The 13,311-nt window shown below is 43.7% G+C and overlaps 1 long non-coding RNA gene across 3 annotated transcripts in view; it reads left to right on the top strand.

The window, feature by feature from the left end:
* The window catches only part of LOC141500689 (uncharacterized), a 42,283-nt gene extending 29,478 nt beyond the window's left edge, over positions 1 to 12,805 (top strand). Inside the window, exons 2-6 of one of the 3 annotated variants that reach the window (XR_012472000.1) lie at positions 4,767 to 4,914; positions 6,570 to 6,683; positions 7,449 to 7,532; positions 10,406 to 12,503; positions 12,590 to 12,805. This is a non-coding gene — a long non-coding RNA (uncharacterized LOC141500689). Of the gene's footprint in view, positions 1 to 4,766; positions 4,915 to 6,569; positions 6,684 to 7,448; positions 7,533 to 10,405 lie in introns of all 3 variants that reach the window. The other 2 variants (XR_012471999.1, XR_012472001.1) reach the window with 2 other exon arrangements.
* Positions 12,806 to 13,311: the final 506 nt, after the last annotated feature.

A 13,311-nucleotide genomic window follows, 5' to 3' on the forward strand; every position in this document is an offset into this window, starting at 1 on the left:
CTGGCAGGTATTATGAAGACCAACAGGGTATCTTTATTGTTTTGTCTGTGTGACCACTGGTCAGTCTCTTCACTGCTCTCAGTCTTATACCTATACAAGAGTCACTGTGGTGCAACTGTGTCGATGGGAATGTCTGCCAACCACTTGGTAGATTTTAAGATGCTCTACAGCTGTCAAATATGGCTAAAAATTCAGCAACTGTTGAACAAGGGGTTTTGGATGAGGAGTATTAAGTCATTGGTACATATTTGAAGAATGTGTCTCTATAGTTTCTAAAATACAGAACCCCCAGAGAAGTGAAATTCACTACTTCAACTCTGTCATTTGAAAATACTTTCTTAAATGGAGGTCAAATTGGTTTTCATATAGAACTTTTCCATCTTATTCCTAATTTTGTCCTCTGTCAAATATAATCCCAGACCTTTGAAATATATACCAGGACACAGCCCTTATCCCTCATCAGAGAGCATTGGTTGGGAAAGGTCTTCATTGATAATACTAAAGAAGTTCATTGATAATACTAAAGAAGTTGGTTTATAGTGTCTTCTGGTTCATCTTCCAGCCTGGTACACAAAAGCAATAACAAAGTTACGGTTATGAATGCAGACTTCTCAGCTGACCTGACATGGGTCTTTATTTTACAACCCTCTTAAATTTTTTTATAATTAAAATTGTCCCTTTTAGCTTTTGTGCCCTTCTTTGTACTTGGTTCAGCCAAGAACTCTCCCCTATCCACAGATCTTGCATTTAGATTGCAGCTCGTTCTGGTCCCTTTGTCCCTCATCCCCTTCTAGTCACTATAGTAGCTAATATAAAACTGTAATAGCAGGAAGTAAAATCTCAAAGGCCCCTGGAGGTCCTGTACAAACTATTCCAAACATCAAAGGAGCATCATGGACGAATTGTTATCACAGATCAAAGATCAAAGGAGCATCATGGCCAAGTTGTTATCATAGATCAACCCCCAAACCCCTTCCAGTAATATGTGTGGAAACAGAGAACTCTATCTTGGCATTTTAGAAAGTATTTTCAAATGACAGTGTTGAAGTAGTGAATTACACGTCTCTGGAGGTTCTGTATTTTATAATTTCAGTCTCTAAAATGAATTTCAAGCCTATTCCAGAAGAGCAACAGGACAGAAATGGGGCTGAACATTTTGAGAAGTTGTGAGCATGTAAACTTTTAAGTTTTACTGACAATTTTGAGATGATTTGGTATGTTGGTAAAAATTAGTCTGTTTCCCCCAAAACCCTCCTTTTTAGGAGCCCTTAGACTCACCTCTTCCCTTCCTCTTCCTCACATGGCTTGCCTTTCTTCATCACCCAATCCCCTGTACTCACACCCTCTGTCTCTGTACCCTTTGGAGAATTGTCTTTGCAGCTTTTGGGCTGTTTGGCTCCATTCCCTGGGTCTTATTAAAATTGAGTGAAACCTCACTTCATGGTCTCTCCCAGCAAGTGCCCAAAGAATTGGGTATACCTGCTTCATACTTCCATAAATTTATGAACAGTTCATATCTGAAGGGGAAATTCTTTCTTACTACTCCTAATTTAATTTTGATATTCCAGGAATATAGTGCAGAGAGCTCTGGGTTTAGAACCTGAGTTCAAACAAATCCTGCCTCAGCTACTTACTAGTTGTACAACCTTAAGCAAGTCACTTAAACTCTTTCGACTCAGTTTCCTCATGTGTAAAATGTAGGTATGGAGTAACAACTTCCTCGTGGGTACCTCTATCCCTGGGACCTCCCTTCCTCTAATCTGTCAGTTCTTCCTGGAACCTGCATTTCTGCTTAGGGCAGCCATGTTCACTCCTTTATTCTTCTCTGAAGGAATCAGAGAACATCTTCATCCCCCTTTGTAGCTTCCTTTTTTATTTGGTTTTCCTCTATAGAATATAAGCTCTTTTTTGGTGAGGCAATTGCAGTGAACTAGTGAATATCAAGGGTTTGAGATTTGAACTCAGGTCTTCCTGACTCCAGGGCTGGTGCTCTATCCACTGTAGCACCACCTAGCTGCCCCAGAATGTAAGCTCTTGATAGCATGGATTGTCTCTTTTTGCTTGTTTTTGTGTTCCCAGAACCTAGTCGAGCACCTAGAACCTAGTAATTGTTTCCTAAATGTTTACTGACTTGACTTGAGTGTTGTGAGAAAAACATATATCATATAGGAAGCCAGCTCTTAGCTACCTCGATTTTCTGGTAGATGGTTTGAGATGCTGCATCTCTGTAGAGTTTTTGTCCCAGGCCCTAGTCCTTCCCCCAGGAGTTGCTGTGCTTGTTTCTGATTGCTACACCAGAATCTATTCCATTGCTTGGCCACTCCAGGTTTGGAGCAGATCCAAATCTTTTATTATTCTTTATACTTTATAGATCATTCAACTGTTGAGCATGGGCACTGCCAGACCCCCTTTCTACTTTTCCTCTCCATTATTTTTCTTGAGATTCTTGACCTTTTATTCCTTCAGATGAATTTCATTATTCTTTTTTCCTAGATCTACAAAGCAGTTCTTTGGTAATGTAAATGGAATATCATTGAATAAGGGAACAAAATTGGGCAGTAATGTCATTTTTATTGTTTTGACATGACCTAGCCATTGTGATGATTAAAAAGGTTTGAAAAACATAGTTTCTGGGTAATTTAATCATTTATGAATAAGACCAGCATGTTACCAATAAGAGGATGATCTCTATCTTAGATCAAAGCCCATCATGGCATCAGCCTCACAGTTGATATACCCTTTGAAGAGTAGTTATTCCTGAGCAGTAGCAATGGCAATCAACTCTGATTGGGCAACATCATGGGAAGTGAGCCAAGAGAGACATCATGTCACCTTTGGACAGACTATTTCTATACTCAGACCACCCCCAGTTTTGGACAATCTCTTCAAAGAACTGATCCCTCACCTAAGCCTGAGCAGACACAATAGCTCCCACCAGGGTAAGGTCTTAGTTCAATTTCACCACTGACTCCTTCAAGCAGTCTCCTTCAAGAGACTGAACTTATAACATTAGAACTTTAGGAAAAGGAGGGGGAAGCTCTGGATTTTCCCAAATCATTGGTTCCTAATGATCATTTCTCTCCTAATGTTTCTGGTAGCTGCATTCCTATAGTCCCAGGTGTCTTGTTGAAGGACCTCCACATTCTAGAATGCTCTTGAAAAGAATTTCTATGTCTACTGGTTTGGTTGGTAGTCTACAGGAATGAGGTTCATTTGTTTAAAATCCTATGCTTTTGTTGACTTTATTATTTCAGTTAATTTTTAACTTACTCTTTAGTGAAACCTCACATTTAAAGGAGTCATCACTGAGAAGTACATGGGGATGTAAACCGGTTATGCTATACAACAAATAAAGAACTTTGAATAAGAGGAATAAATGTTATTTTGACTTCAGAGAAAGATATAATGGGGGGCAGCTAGGTGGCGTAGTGGATAAAGCACCGGCCCTGGAGTCTGGAGTACCTGGGTTCAAATCCAGTCTCAGACACTTAATAATTACCTACCTGTGTGGCCTTGGGTAAGCCACTTAACCCTGTTTGCCTTGCAAAAACTTAAAAAAAAATTAAAAAAGAAAGATATAATGGAAAAACTAACCTATTTCCATTACCTTCCCCAAGTGTGATGCCAGCTGGACAGCCTGGGTGATGTTTGGCCATCACGTCCACTGAGATGTCAAGAAAAATCCAGGATATTCTTTAGCAAATTGCGTAGACTCCTTGTGGTGAATAGAGGCAAGAGGTGCCTAGTTGTTTAGGCAAACCAGAGAGGAAGAACCAGCTAAACAATGATTACACCATTTTAAAGTAAAACAACTTTGAAATTCTGTTCAATGCAATGTCTTGCCATAATTTTAAAAGGTTGGTAATGAGTCTTCCTCCTTCTGAGAAGGGAGGTGATGATGCTGGTCCATTCTGCCTCTGACAGGTACCAAAGGAGACATACCATAGACAATAGGTGGGTACGTTCTCTCTGCCTAGATGGGAACTTGTTACAAGGGGAAAATTGATTTTTGAGGAGGTGTAGGGGAGAGGGAGACAAACTTTGTGAAAAATGCCCAGAATAGAACAGAAGGAGACTCTGAAGGAAACAAAGACATGCAGGGGAGCCTTGAAACCAACATGTTGGATTGAGCAGATGGGTTTTTAAAGACTTCAATCCAAAATCAAAGTCTGGATAATGCAATTTGCAGTTTCACCCTTGAGCAGCCCTTGGAAGGGGGAATATGGCAATGGTAGGAATTTGGAACACTTGAGGAAAAGGAAGGGAAGACGAACATTTATGAAGCATCTTCTATGGGTCAAGGATTGTGCTAAGTACTTCATGATTAGTATCTTATTTGATCCTCAGAACTCTGAGAGGTGGGGGACTATATTCTCCCCCATTTTACAGATGAGGAAACAGACAGAGGTTAAGTGATTTACTGAGGGTTACTCAACTGGAGCAGGAGTGCAAAGGGAGAAATGATGGGCAGACTAGACCCCACCCCAGCCTTACTTCCATTTCTATTTTTCTTTAAGAACAGAGTTTCTGGATTATTTCTCCTAAATTCCTATGACCAACCCTGTCCTTCTGTTTCTAGGTGTCTCTTTGTGGTCACACAGAAAGGAGGGATCTTTCCAAGCACAGGCTGTGGCTTACTGGGACCACAAGCAGGAACCATTTTACAAATAAGTGAAATCACTGTGAATTCAAGCCTTGTTGTATAAATCTAACCTCATGGACCCAAGTCAAGGTTCCATTTATATTCTTTCTCTTTTTTTTTGTAGGTGGAGATTCTCATATTTGTTTGTTTTTTTCCAAGTTAATCACAATAAAAGATAAAACCCAATTTCAAAAAAGAAATATGGGTCTGCTGTTTTGGTTAAAGGATGAGGATTGCTGAAGCTGTGGCTGTGGATCTGATCACCAAAGGAGGTAAGAGAGAGAAAGTGAGAACAGAACTGAGAAAAGGACCTTGGTGACAACTTCCATTTAGAGGGCAAGGGGAGGAAGAAGAACCAGCAAGAGACCCAGGGAGTGTGAAGGAGAGCTGGGATGCATCAGTGCCTGGACATCAAGGGAAGAGAGATAATCCAGAAGGAAGTGGCCAAATAAGAAGGGTTGAGCCGAAGCTGTGGGATTTGACAACGACAAGGTGGTTAGGAGCCTTGGAGAGGGATCTTTCAACTGATTTCTGGGGAAGTAGAGACCAGATTACAGGGGTTAAGGAAAGAGAGAAGTCCCTTGCATCAGGCCCCAAGTCCCCCATGTGAAGAAGCCAAACTCTTTCCCTAAACCATCCCAGTGCAAGTTATTTTTCCTTTAACTCACAGGCTCCATGATGTTTAGAGTTCAAGAGATAAAGTTTCTGGGTGAGGATTGATTTGATTAATAATACAGATGATCACTTAATTGTCTGTCTTGGACCAAGATGAATCACGATGGTGGGCTCGCAGTTCTTGAGACTGACAATCAATTCTGATTGCTTAAAATTAATAAGAGAATGGATATTACAATGAGAGGTGGACCTATTCCAGTGAGGGGCTAAGAGATTGATTTTGATCATGCCATTTTCTTCCAAATCATCTCCAGTCTTGGGGGGAATCTAGACCATGGATCTATATCCCACACCCAAATCTGATTAGAACACAGTGGGTCAGAGTTACAACTTAGATTAAATTCCTTGTGATAAGAATGTTCATCCTATCATCAGTCTTTTTTTTTTAAACAAGGCAGTGGGGTTAAGTGACTTGCCCAAGGTCATGCAGCTAGGTAATTATGAAATGTCTGAGGTTGGATTTGAACTCATGCCCTCCTGACTCCAGAGCTGGTGCTCTATCCACTGTAGTACCACCTAGCTGCCCCTTATCATCAGTCTTGTCCTTTAGTGACAGTCTAGAAAGGAAGACTTTTGAAAAAGGGGAAGACTTCTGGATCTCCCCAAGCCATTGGCTATTAGTCATCATTTCTCCCAGTTCTAAGGTTCTTGCTTCTTTACTCCCTTTAGAGTCTCCTCCTGGTTAGTTGGCCTTTGAGTTAAAACTTTACAAATACCAGCCTGGGACAATCTTCTGCTCTTTCTGACTGTTTGAAAAAAGTAAAGATCCTATTCATTTGAAGATTAGGCGCCATGAACTGAAGTGGTTGAGAGGAAACCTTGCCCATTTTTAGGTCCTACAGCCGGTCAGCTTCATTTGTCCTTTGTAGTTAGTTCTGGGCACAGGTGGTGGAATTCCCACTGGACTTGGACTTGAACCCTGATGACCTTGGGTTTTGGATATTATCCAAGGAATCCAAGGAATATCCAGGCTGGATATTGCCACATGGGAGCCCTATGAAGCAAAGGTGACTGGAACTTGAGTTCAGGGTCCTGGGGTTCAGACTAGGAAGGGAGAGGGGGGAAGAGAAAGGAGCAAGCATTTATTTTATTGTCTCATTTGAACCCCACCAAGAGCTTGGGAAGTAGCTGCTATAATTCTCATTTTGCAGTTGAGGAAACTGAGGAAGACAGCAGTTCAGTGATTTGCTCAAAGTCATATAGCTAGGTAGTATCTAAAGCTGGATTTGAACTCAGGTCTTCCTTATTCCAGGCCTGGCACATTATCCAGTTCTACCTAACTGCCTTGGAACTAGATGGGATTGTGTTCTAGCTAGGACTAAGTTAAACTGGGAAACTCAGAGACTGAAGTGAGGCTGGAAGAGGGGTGAGTATGACCTGAGGGTGGGGAATGCCTTTGAAGTAAAAGTCATTTCAGTATTAAGTGATCAGATGGACCTGGGTGTAGGGGGCTCCTAGGATTGAGGGAACATATTGAGAAGAAACCTGGGAAGGCTGAAATGTTACAGACTTATCTCTCAGATGGGGATAGGGTGGGGGTGCACCAGGGAGCGAGGCTTGTCTGGGATAAAAGAGATAAATGTGATTTTCATTTGTCCGTGTAGGATTGTGTAGGATGATGTTTGCAGAGTTCTGCTTGACCCTGGAGATATAAGAGAAAGGCCGCTGCTTCTGCCACCCCCAAGGACCCATCTGAACTGGGGACCAAAACTGGGTTCCAAGTGCACAAGATGTGGGAGGGGGAGGAGGCATGGCCAAATGATACCAGTGATCAGTTGCCATGTGCCTGGGAGCAACTGCCTTTAGTTTTTTTTTTGCAAGGCAATGGGGTTAAGTGGCTTGCCCAAGGCCACACAGCTCCGTAATTATTAAGTGACTGAGGTCAGATTTGAACTCAGGTCCTCCTGACTCCAGGGCCAGTGCTCTATCCACTGTGCAACCTAGCCACCGCGAGCAACTGCCTTTAGAACCACCAGACCACCTACCCCAGACTCTTACTCCTTCTTTCCAGAGGGGGCGAGGACCTGTTTATCTCTAACAAGGGTGCAGTGACCTGAGCTGAGGGAGGGCCTGTAGGCCTCAGGGATGGGTATGGGCTTTACTCTGGTCTGTTTTTGCTTTTTTCTTCTAGGAGCAGGTCTGGACTCCTGACTGGTGGTGCCCTTGCAGCCAGATGAGCTGGAAGCCTCGAAAAGCCAGGGTTCCTGGAAATGAGGTCAGTTTGGGACTCGGAACTTAGTGGGACTCAGAAACTGAGTGAAACTGTGAACTGAACTCCCACCTTCTTCCTCAGAGCTTGAGGTGGCATGAGGGAGCATGCCAGGAATGGAACCCTATAGATATCAGGGGTCGTTTGGTCCCACTGTTTCTTTGAAGGAAATCTTTCTTTGTAAAAGCTGACCTGTTAAGTTGTTGAATGAAATTGGGATAGAGGGGTGCTCAGGGAGGACTAGCCCCTCTGGCACCTAATTCTCAGCCATGGCTCCAAGAAGCTAGAGCACGTGCAATGGGTACCCCCTGTAAAGCATTCAACCTCAAACATATTGGTGGAGGGGTGTCTAGCTAGCCCAAGCATGTGAAGACTTTTCCTTAGAGAAATGGGCAGATGAGAACAATTTGTTCCAATCATCATGAAGGCGACTGCAGCAGGAGCTGTGGAGGACCTAGAAGTTGGTCTGACACTGAAGATGCCAAGGTCATCCAGTGCATCCTGAGTCAGTGCCAGTCACCTTGACTTTTGTCCTGCCACTGGAATTTGATAACATTGGGAGAGAGTGAGGTGGATGACTGTGCAGTTGGCCTCACTTCAATCCTATTCACGTGCAATCAGGATGTCACCCCATGATGTCATTGGTCCTCTTCCAAAACGAAGGATAAACCACAAGAACAGCAAATGGAATCGGAGTAGAGGGAACTCTTAGAATGAAGGGAACACTGCTGGTTGGGGCTGAAGCCAATGGCAGAGACACTAGACACCCTCAAATCTCCTTAAAGGTCTTGGAGAACCCTGGGGGAAGAGATAAATGTCACCTATGTTACTCTCAGAGAGTGGGGATGCACACACACACACACATACATAGATGGAATATTGAAAAAACACGCATGTCTTGCTGAGCCACTACAATGGATTTTGTTGTGTGATACAGTATGTGTGTTTATGGTATATGATATTTTTTACCATGATTTAATATAGTGACTTTTATTTAAATTTGCATAAGTTATTACTTAAATCTTGGGAGTCAGTGGCACTGCAGTGCATGGGATGCTGGACTTGGAGTCAGGAAGATCTGAGTTCCAATCCAGGCTCAGATACTTAATAGCCATATGACCCTGGGCAAGTCACTTAAGCCCCATTTGCTTCAGTTTCTTATCTTAAAATGGTGACACATTGGAGGAGGAAAGGGCAAACCAATTTTCTTTGCCAAGAAAACCCCATGGACTTGGCTCATACATGACTCAGAAACAACAGCAGAGTGCTTCCAGCTCCCAGGGCCTGGGCTAGGTTCTGGAGCTAGCTTACTAATGGGGGAAGGGATTGAGTGAGGGAGGGGTAGGAAAGGGCTCTCTACTTCAGTGAAGGGTTTCAGTTCATGGCTCCACCCTCCAATCAGAGGGACAGAGGGGAGGGATGGGCTGGAGCTCCAAGGCTCCTGGGGAGGACCTGGGGGAGAAGCTAATCAGAGGAGCCCAAAGTAAAGAGGAGGATGACTGCAAGGACCAAATGAAATATTTGTAGAGTGTAGAGCACTTTCCAGCACAGAGTAGGCACCATTTAGATACCTATTCCCTTCCTGCTCTGTGTGCTAGGAGTCAGTATTTGCCATATGCCATTTCCCTGGCATGTCCAATTGGGATAACTGCACATGACGTCCATTTGTCTGTTGTACGTCTGTCGTGATGAGAGTCATGGGAGTTATGGGAAATGTGGGCCCAACAGACCCTTGAGGTTATTTGAGGGGGCAATATAAGATGAGTGCTCGATTAGGCTTCAGAAAACCAAAAAGTGTGCAAAGGCTAAAAGGGTGGGAGACCTGGCAAGGGAAAGAAGAAAGCCTTCCAGTGCAAATAGACATTGTTGATGGTGTTCATGCATTTCCGTCATGTCTGACTCTCTGTGACCCCATCTGGGGTTTTCTTGGCAGAGATACTAGAGCAGTTTTGCCATTTCCTTCTCCAGATCATTTTACAGATGAGGATGCTGAGGCAGACAGGGGGAATTGGCTTGCCCAGGGACATCCAGCAAGTCAATGTCTGAAGCCCCATTGTAACCCAGGACATTTATGAAATACTATGTTCTTGGCACCATGCTAAGTACAGTCCAGGAGTCAACCCTCTATAAAGGAAATACAAATAAAAGCCTATCAGTCCCTGCACATGCTACAAACAGGGCTGTTGGAGGGAGAGGAGACAAGAGTTGTGGAACTGGTGACAGGTGACAAGAAAGGGGCCTCCCTCTGACAACAGGATGCCAGGAGCCCAGGGCTGACTCTCCAGGAAGGCAGGGACTGGTCCTGACATTTGCTTCTCCTCATCCTTCCCTGCCTGGATGTAGTCTATATGATGCTATTCAAAATGCTCTCCCAGTCCTGTTCCTAAGCCTAGACAACATCTTAATTAAAAAAAACTCATCCTGGGGTGGCTAGGTGGTACAGTGGATAGAGCACCAGCCATGGAGTCAGGAGTACCTGAGTTCAAATCCGGCCTCAGACACTTAAAAATTACCTAGATGTGTGACCTTGGGCAAGCCACTTAACCCCATTTGCCTTGCAAAAACCTAAGAAAAAACTCATCCTGCTTCCTATTGGTGGTCTACGATGCTGCTTATCCACATCGTGAGCTACTGTCATGGAATACTCATGAATAGGAAGAGATATTGGATGCCACCACTGGCAGCCAAGGCTAGGCCTCTGGTTTCTTCAATGCCATCCTCCACATTCTCTCAATTGCTGTGGTCCCCAAAAGAGTAACCTTTTTTCCTGTGATACAAGAGAATACTACTGACCCGTAGAAAAGAATCAACCAACTGGAGATTTCATCATGAGCGGGACTGAGATGATGACTTTCTTTGCCTTAACTCTTCACCCTTAGGTTCCCATCACCACCATCAGACTGAAGACCCATTCTCCTAAGAGAGGGTTAAAGCCTTCTCCATTTGTGCTTCTCACCACCCAGGGGACATTCTGCACTGTGAGACAAGCTTGAAACAACCTGAATGTGGACAAGTTAATGGGTATACTCCTTAGTACCACAGGAATGATGGTAGGGCCTTAATCTAACTCTTGAGAAATGCTCAAGAGGGCTATCCCTCTTCCTCAAAATTAGACTATCTTCTTAAAATGTCAAACAAGCTTTCTCTTCCTGACTTCTATCCCCTCTTTCCCTCTTTCTCCCTCCCTACCATTGCCATCTCCTCAGGAGGAGCTTACCTAATGCTTGTCTTTCCTTCTCAAAGAAGACCACAACATCAGACATGTGATGCCATGACAAGCATTGGAGTGAGGGGGGCTGGCCTAAGTCACCAGCCTCATGTTGTCTTCCAAAACCATCTGGGTCCAGTGGACAGATAGGAATCAGGGAAATTGGAAATGACCCTGAATGTATGGTCATCAGGGTGAAGTGACTTGGCCAAGGTCAAACAGCTAGTAGGTGTCAAGTGTGTGAGGCTGAATTCAAACTCCTGTCCTCCTGACTCCAAAGTCAGTGTCATATCCACTAGCTTCCAGGAGCTTGCCTAGTTCAAGGATGGATTCTTTGGCCTCTATATTGTTGCAGGACAAGGAATTTAAGAAAATCTATGAATTAAAAATTTATGTCTTTTCTTGCTCCCCCTGAGTCAGAGAGCTCTGTCTTAAAAGAATCACAATTATCTCTAGAATTTCCCACCCTCAGTCAACCTTTGGACCTGACTGCACTTCAATGACTTGGACCTCACCTGATTTAACACCCCCCCCCCCCGAAAAAAAAGCGCCAATGGGCGGAACAGGTAAGAAACTGATTTATTTTTATTTTTTTAAAATTTTTTTTTATTTAAGGCAATGGGTTAAGAGTGACTTGCCCAAGGTCACACAGCTAAGCAATTATGAAGTGTCTGAGACAAGATTTGAACTCAGGCCCTCCTGACTCCAGGGCCAGTGCTCTATCCCCCGTGCCACCTAGGTGCCCCGGAAAACTGATTTCTTTAGACAATACTCAGCCTTCACTTACAGTTACCTTTGCCAATGGGTAAGAAGTCCAGATCCATGAATGTCTTCCTCTATGCTAATTACAAACTCAGGAAGATGATAATCAGAGGCTGGAAAACTTGTCCTGCCCTCATGATACCTTAAGTCTAGGAAGAGCTAACAAGTTTTTGTATAAGGATGATAGTCTTTGACGAGCAATTAGGCAACTTAATACTGTGCAAGCTTCAGAGTTAGACCACCAAGGGGTTTTACGATAAGAATTTTCTCCCATCCTTTGTTTTTGATAAGTATTCCCTTCTCTCTTGGTTTAGGGTGGTCATCTTGGATGGATGACCTCCATCTATAGGTTTATAGTAAATCCTAGACAATAAAAGTTCGTGTCTAACCTATATTTTCTGTCATTTTATTTTAACCCTAGATTTTTAAGATTTACACTAATAAGTTCTGATATTGGGGACGCTGAGGATGATGGGTCACTTCAAAAAGTGAACAAAGTTTGTTTTGGTTTGTTTTTCTTCATCTGGATGTGAAAAGTGGCGTCCGTAGTCACTCTGAGAGGAGCTACATCCATCCAGGTGGATCACTTCACAATGTTGTTGTTCATTTGGACAATGTTCTCTTGGCTCTGCTCCCTTTGCTCAGCAGCAGCAAGGAGCCATGTTTTGGAAATTCTTAGGCAGAGTCTCAACCGTGTCCTTTATAGGCTAAATTCTCTTGTGTCACACATTACTATCCAGATTTAGAATTAGAAAACTGAGATTTAAATCTTGGCATCGCTCCCTTCTAGATGTGTGACCTTGGGCAAGATTCTTCCTCTCTTGGTACCTCAGTTTCCTCCTTTGTGTCACAAGGGACTTAGACTTGAGGATCTCAAAAGACATTCTAAGAGATAATACTAGGAAATTCTATCTCAGAACAAGGAATTTTTCAATCAAATTGACTTCCTCGCTCCTTTGCTTTAGTTGGTGGTGTTTGGACAAATCCAATCTGGGACATGGGACCAGGTGAGACCTGCAATGAGTCCAAGTATCTTTCTAATGCAAAACCCAAACCAAATCCCTAAACTCTCCTTTGGTCTTATCCCTTCCAGGTGGGTGAGGACAGCTTCTGGTCCTGAAAAAGGTGGCCACCATATTTTAAGGTAGAATTCCATCCCTTTCTCTCCCTCCTCTCTCCCTCCCTCCCTCCTTTTCTTGTTGGTCAGACCCAGGTCCATTACAGAATGTCAACTCTCCCTGACTCTGGTCATGTGGGACCCACGTTTTGAAAGTGTGTCTATGACTGAAAAGTGCTGAGAGCATGAGCCTTGTTTGGTGGTGTGCGTGCGTGTGTGTGTGGGGGGGGGGGGCGGGGAGTTGATTGCAATCATCTGGAGTCTGATAAACAGAAAATAAGAACGAGGCTACTGATTTCTCCAGAGGTTTAACTTGAAAACATAAATCAAAGGTGATTCCACAGGACTGCCCCTCCCCTCTCCCTAAGCTCCCAAGCACCTTCCAAGGTGACAGAAACTTCTAATTGCTTCTTTCCCGGGGGGGGGGGGGGGGGGGGGGGGGGGAGCAAGGCTTTAATTGCCTCTTTCAACTCAAACTTTTGCAATGGTTTAATAAGGCCTTCTGCAAGGCCTCATTATAAGTAACTTTCCTTGGCACCTGGGAATTGCCTGCAGAGAGAGGGTCCCCAAACAGGGTGTGCCAATAGCTCCAGGTCCCAGGCAGCCCTCCAGATGCCAAATCCCAAGCTAATGAAGCCATGCAACTTTTAGTATTTCCTTACAATGGATGCCCTGAGCCTGAGGGGAGAATAGAAAAC

Source organism: Macrotis lagotis, chromosome X (genome assembly GCF_037893015.1).
Source record: "Macrotis lagotis isolate mMagLag1 chromosome X, bilby.v1.9.chrom.fasta, whole genome shotgun sequence".
Classification (NCBI taxonomy): domain Eukaryota; kingdom Metazoa; phylum Chordata; class Mammalia; order Peramelemorphia; family Peramelidae; genus Macrotis; species Macrotis lagotis.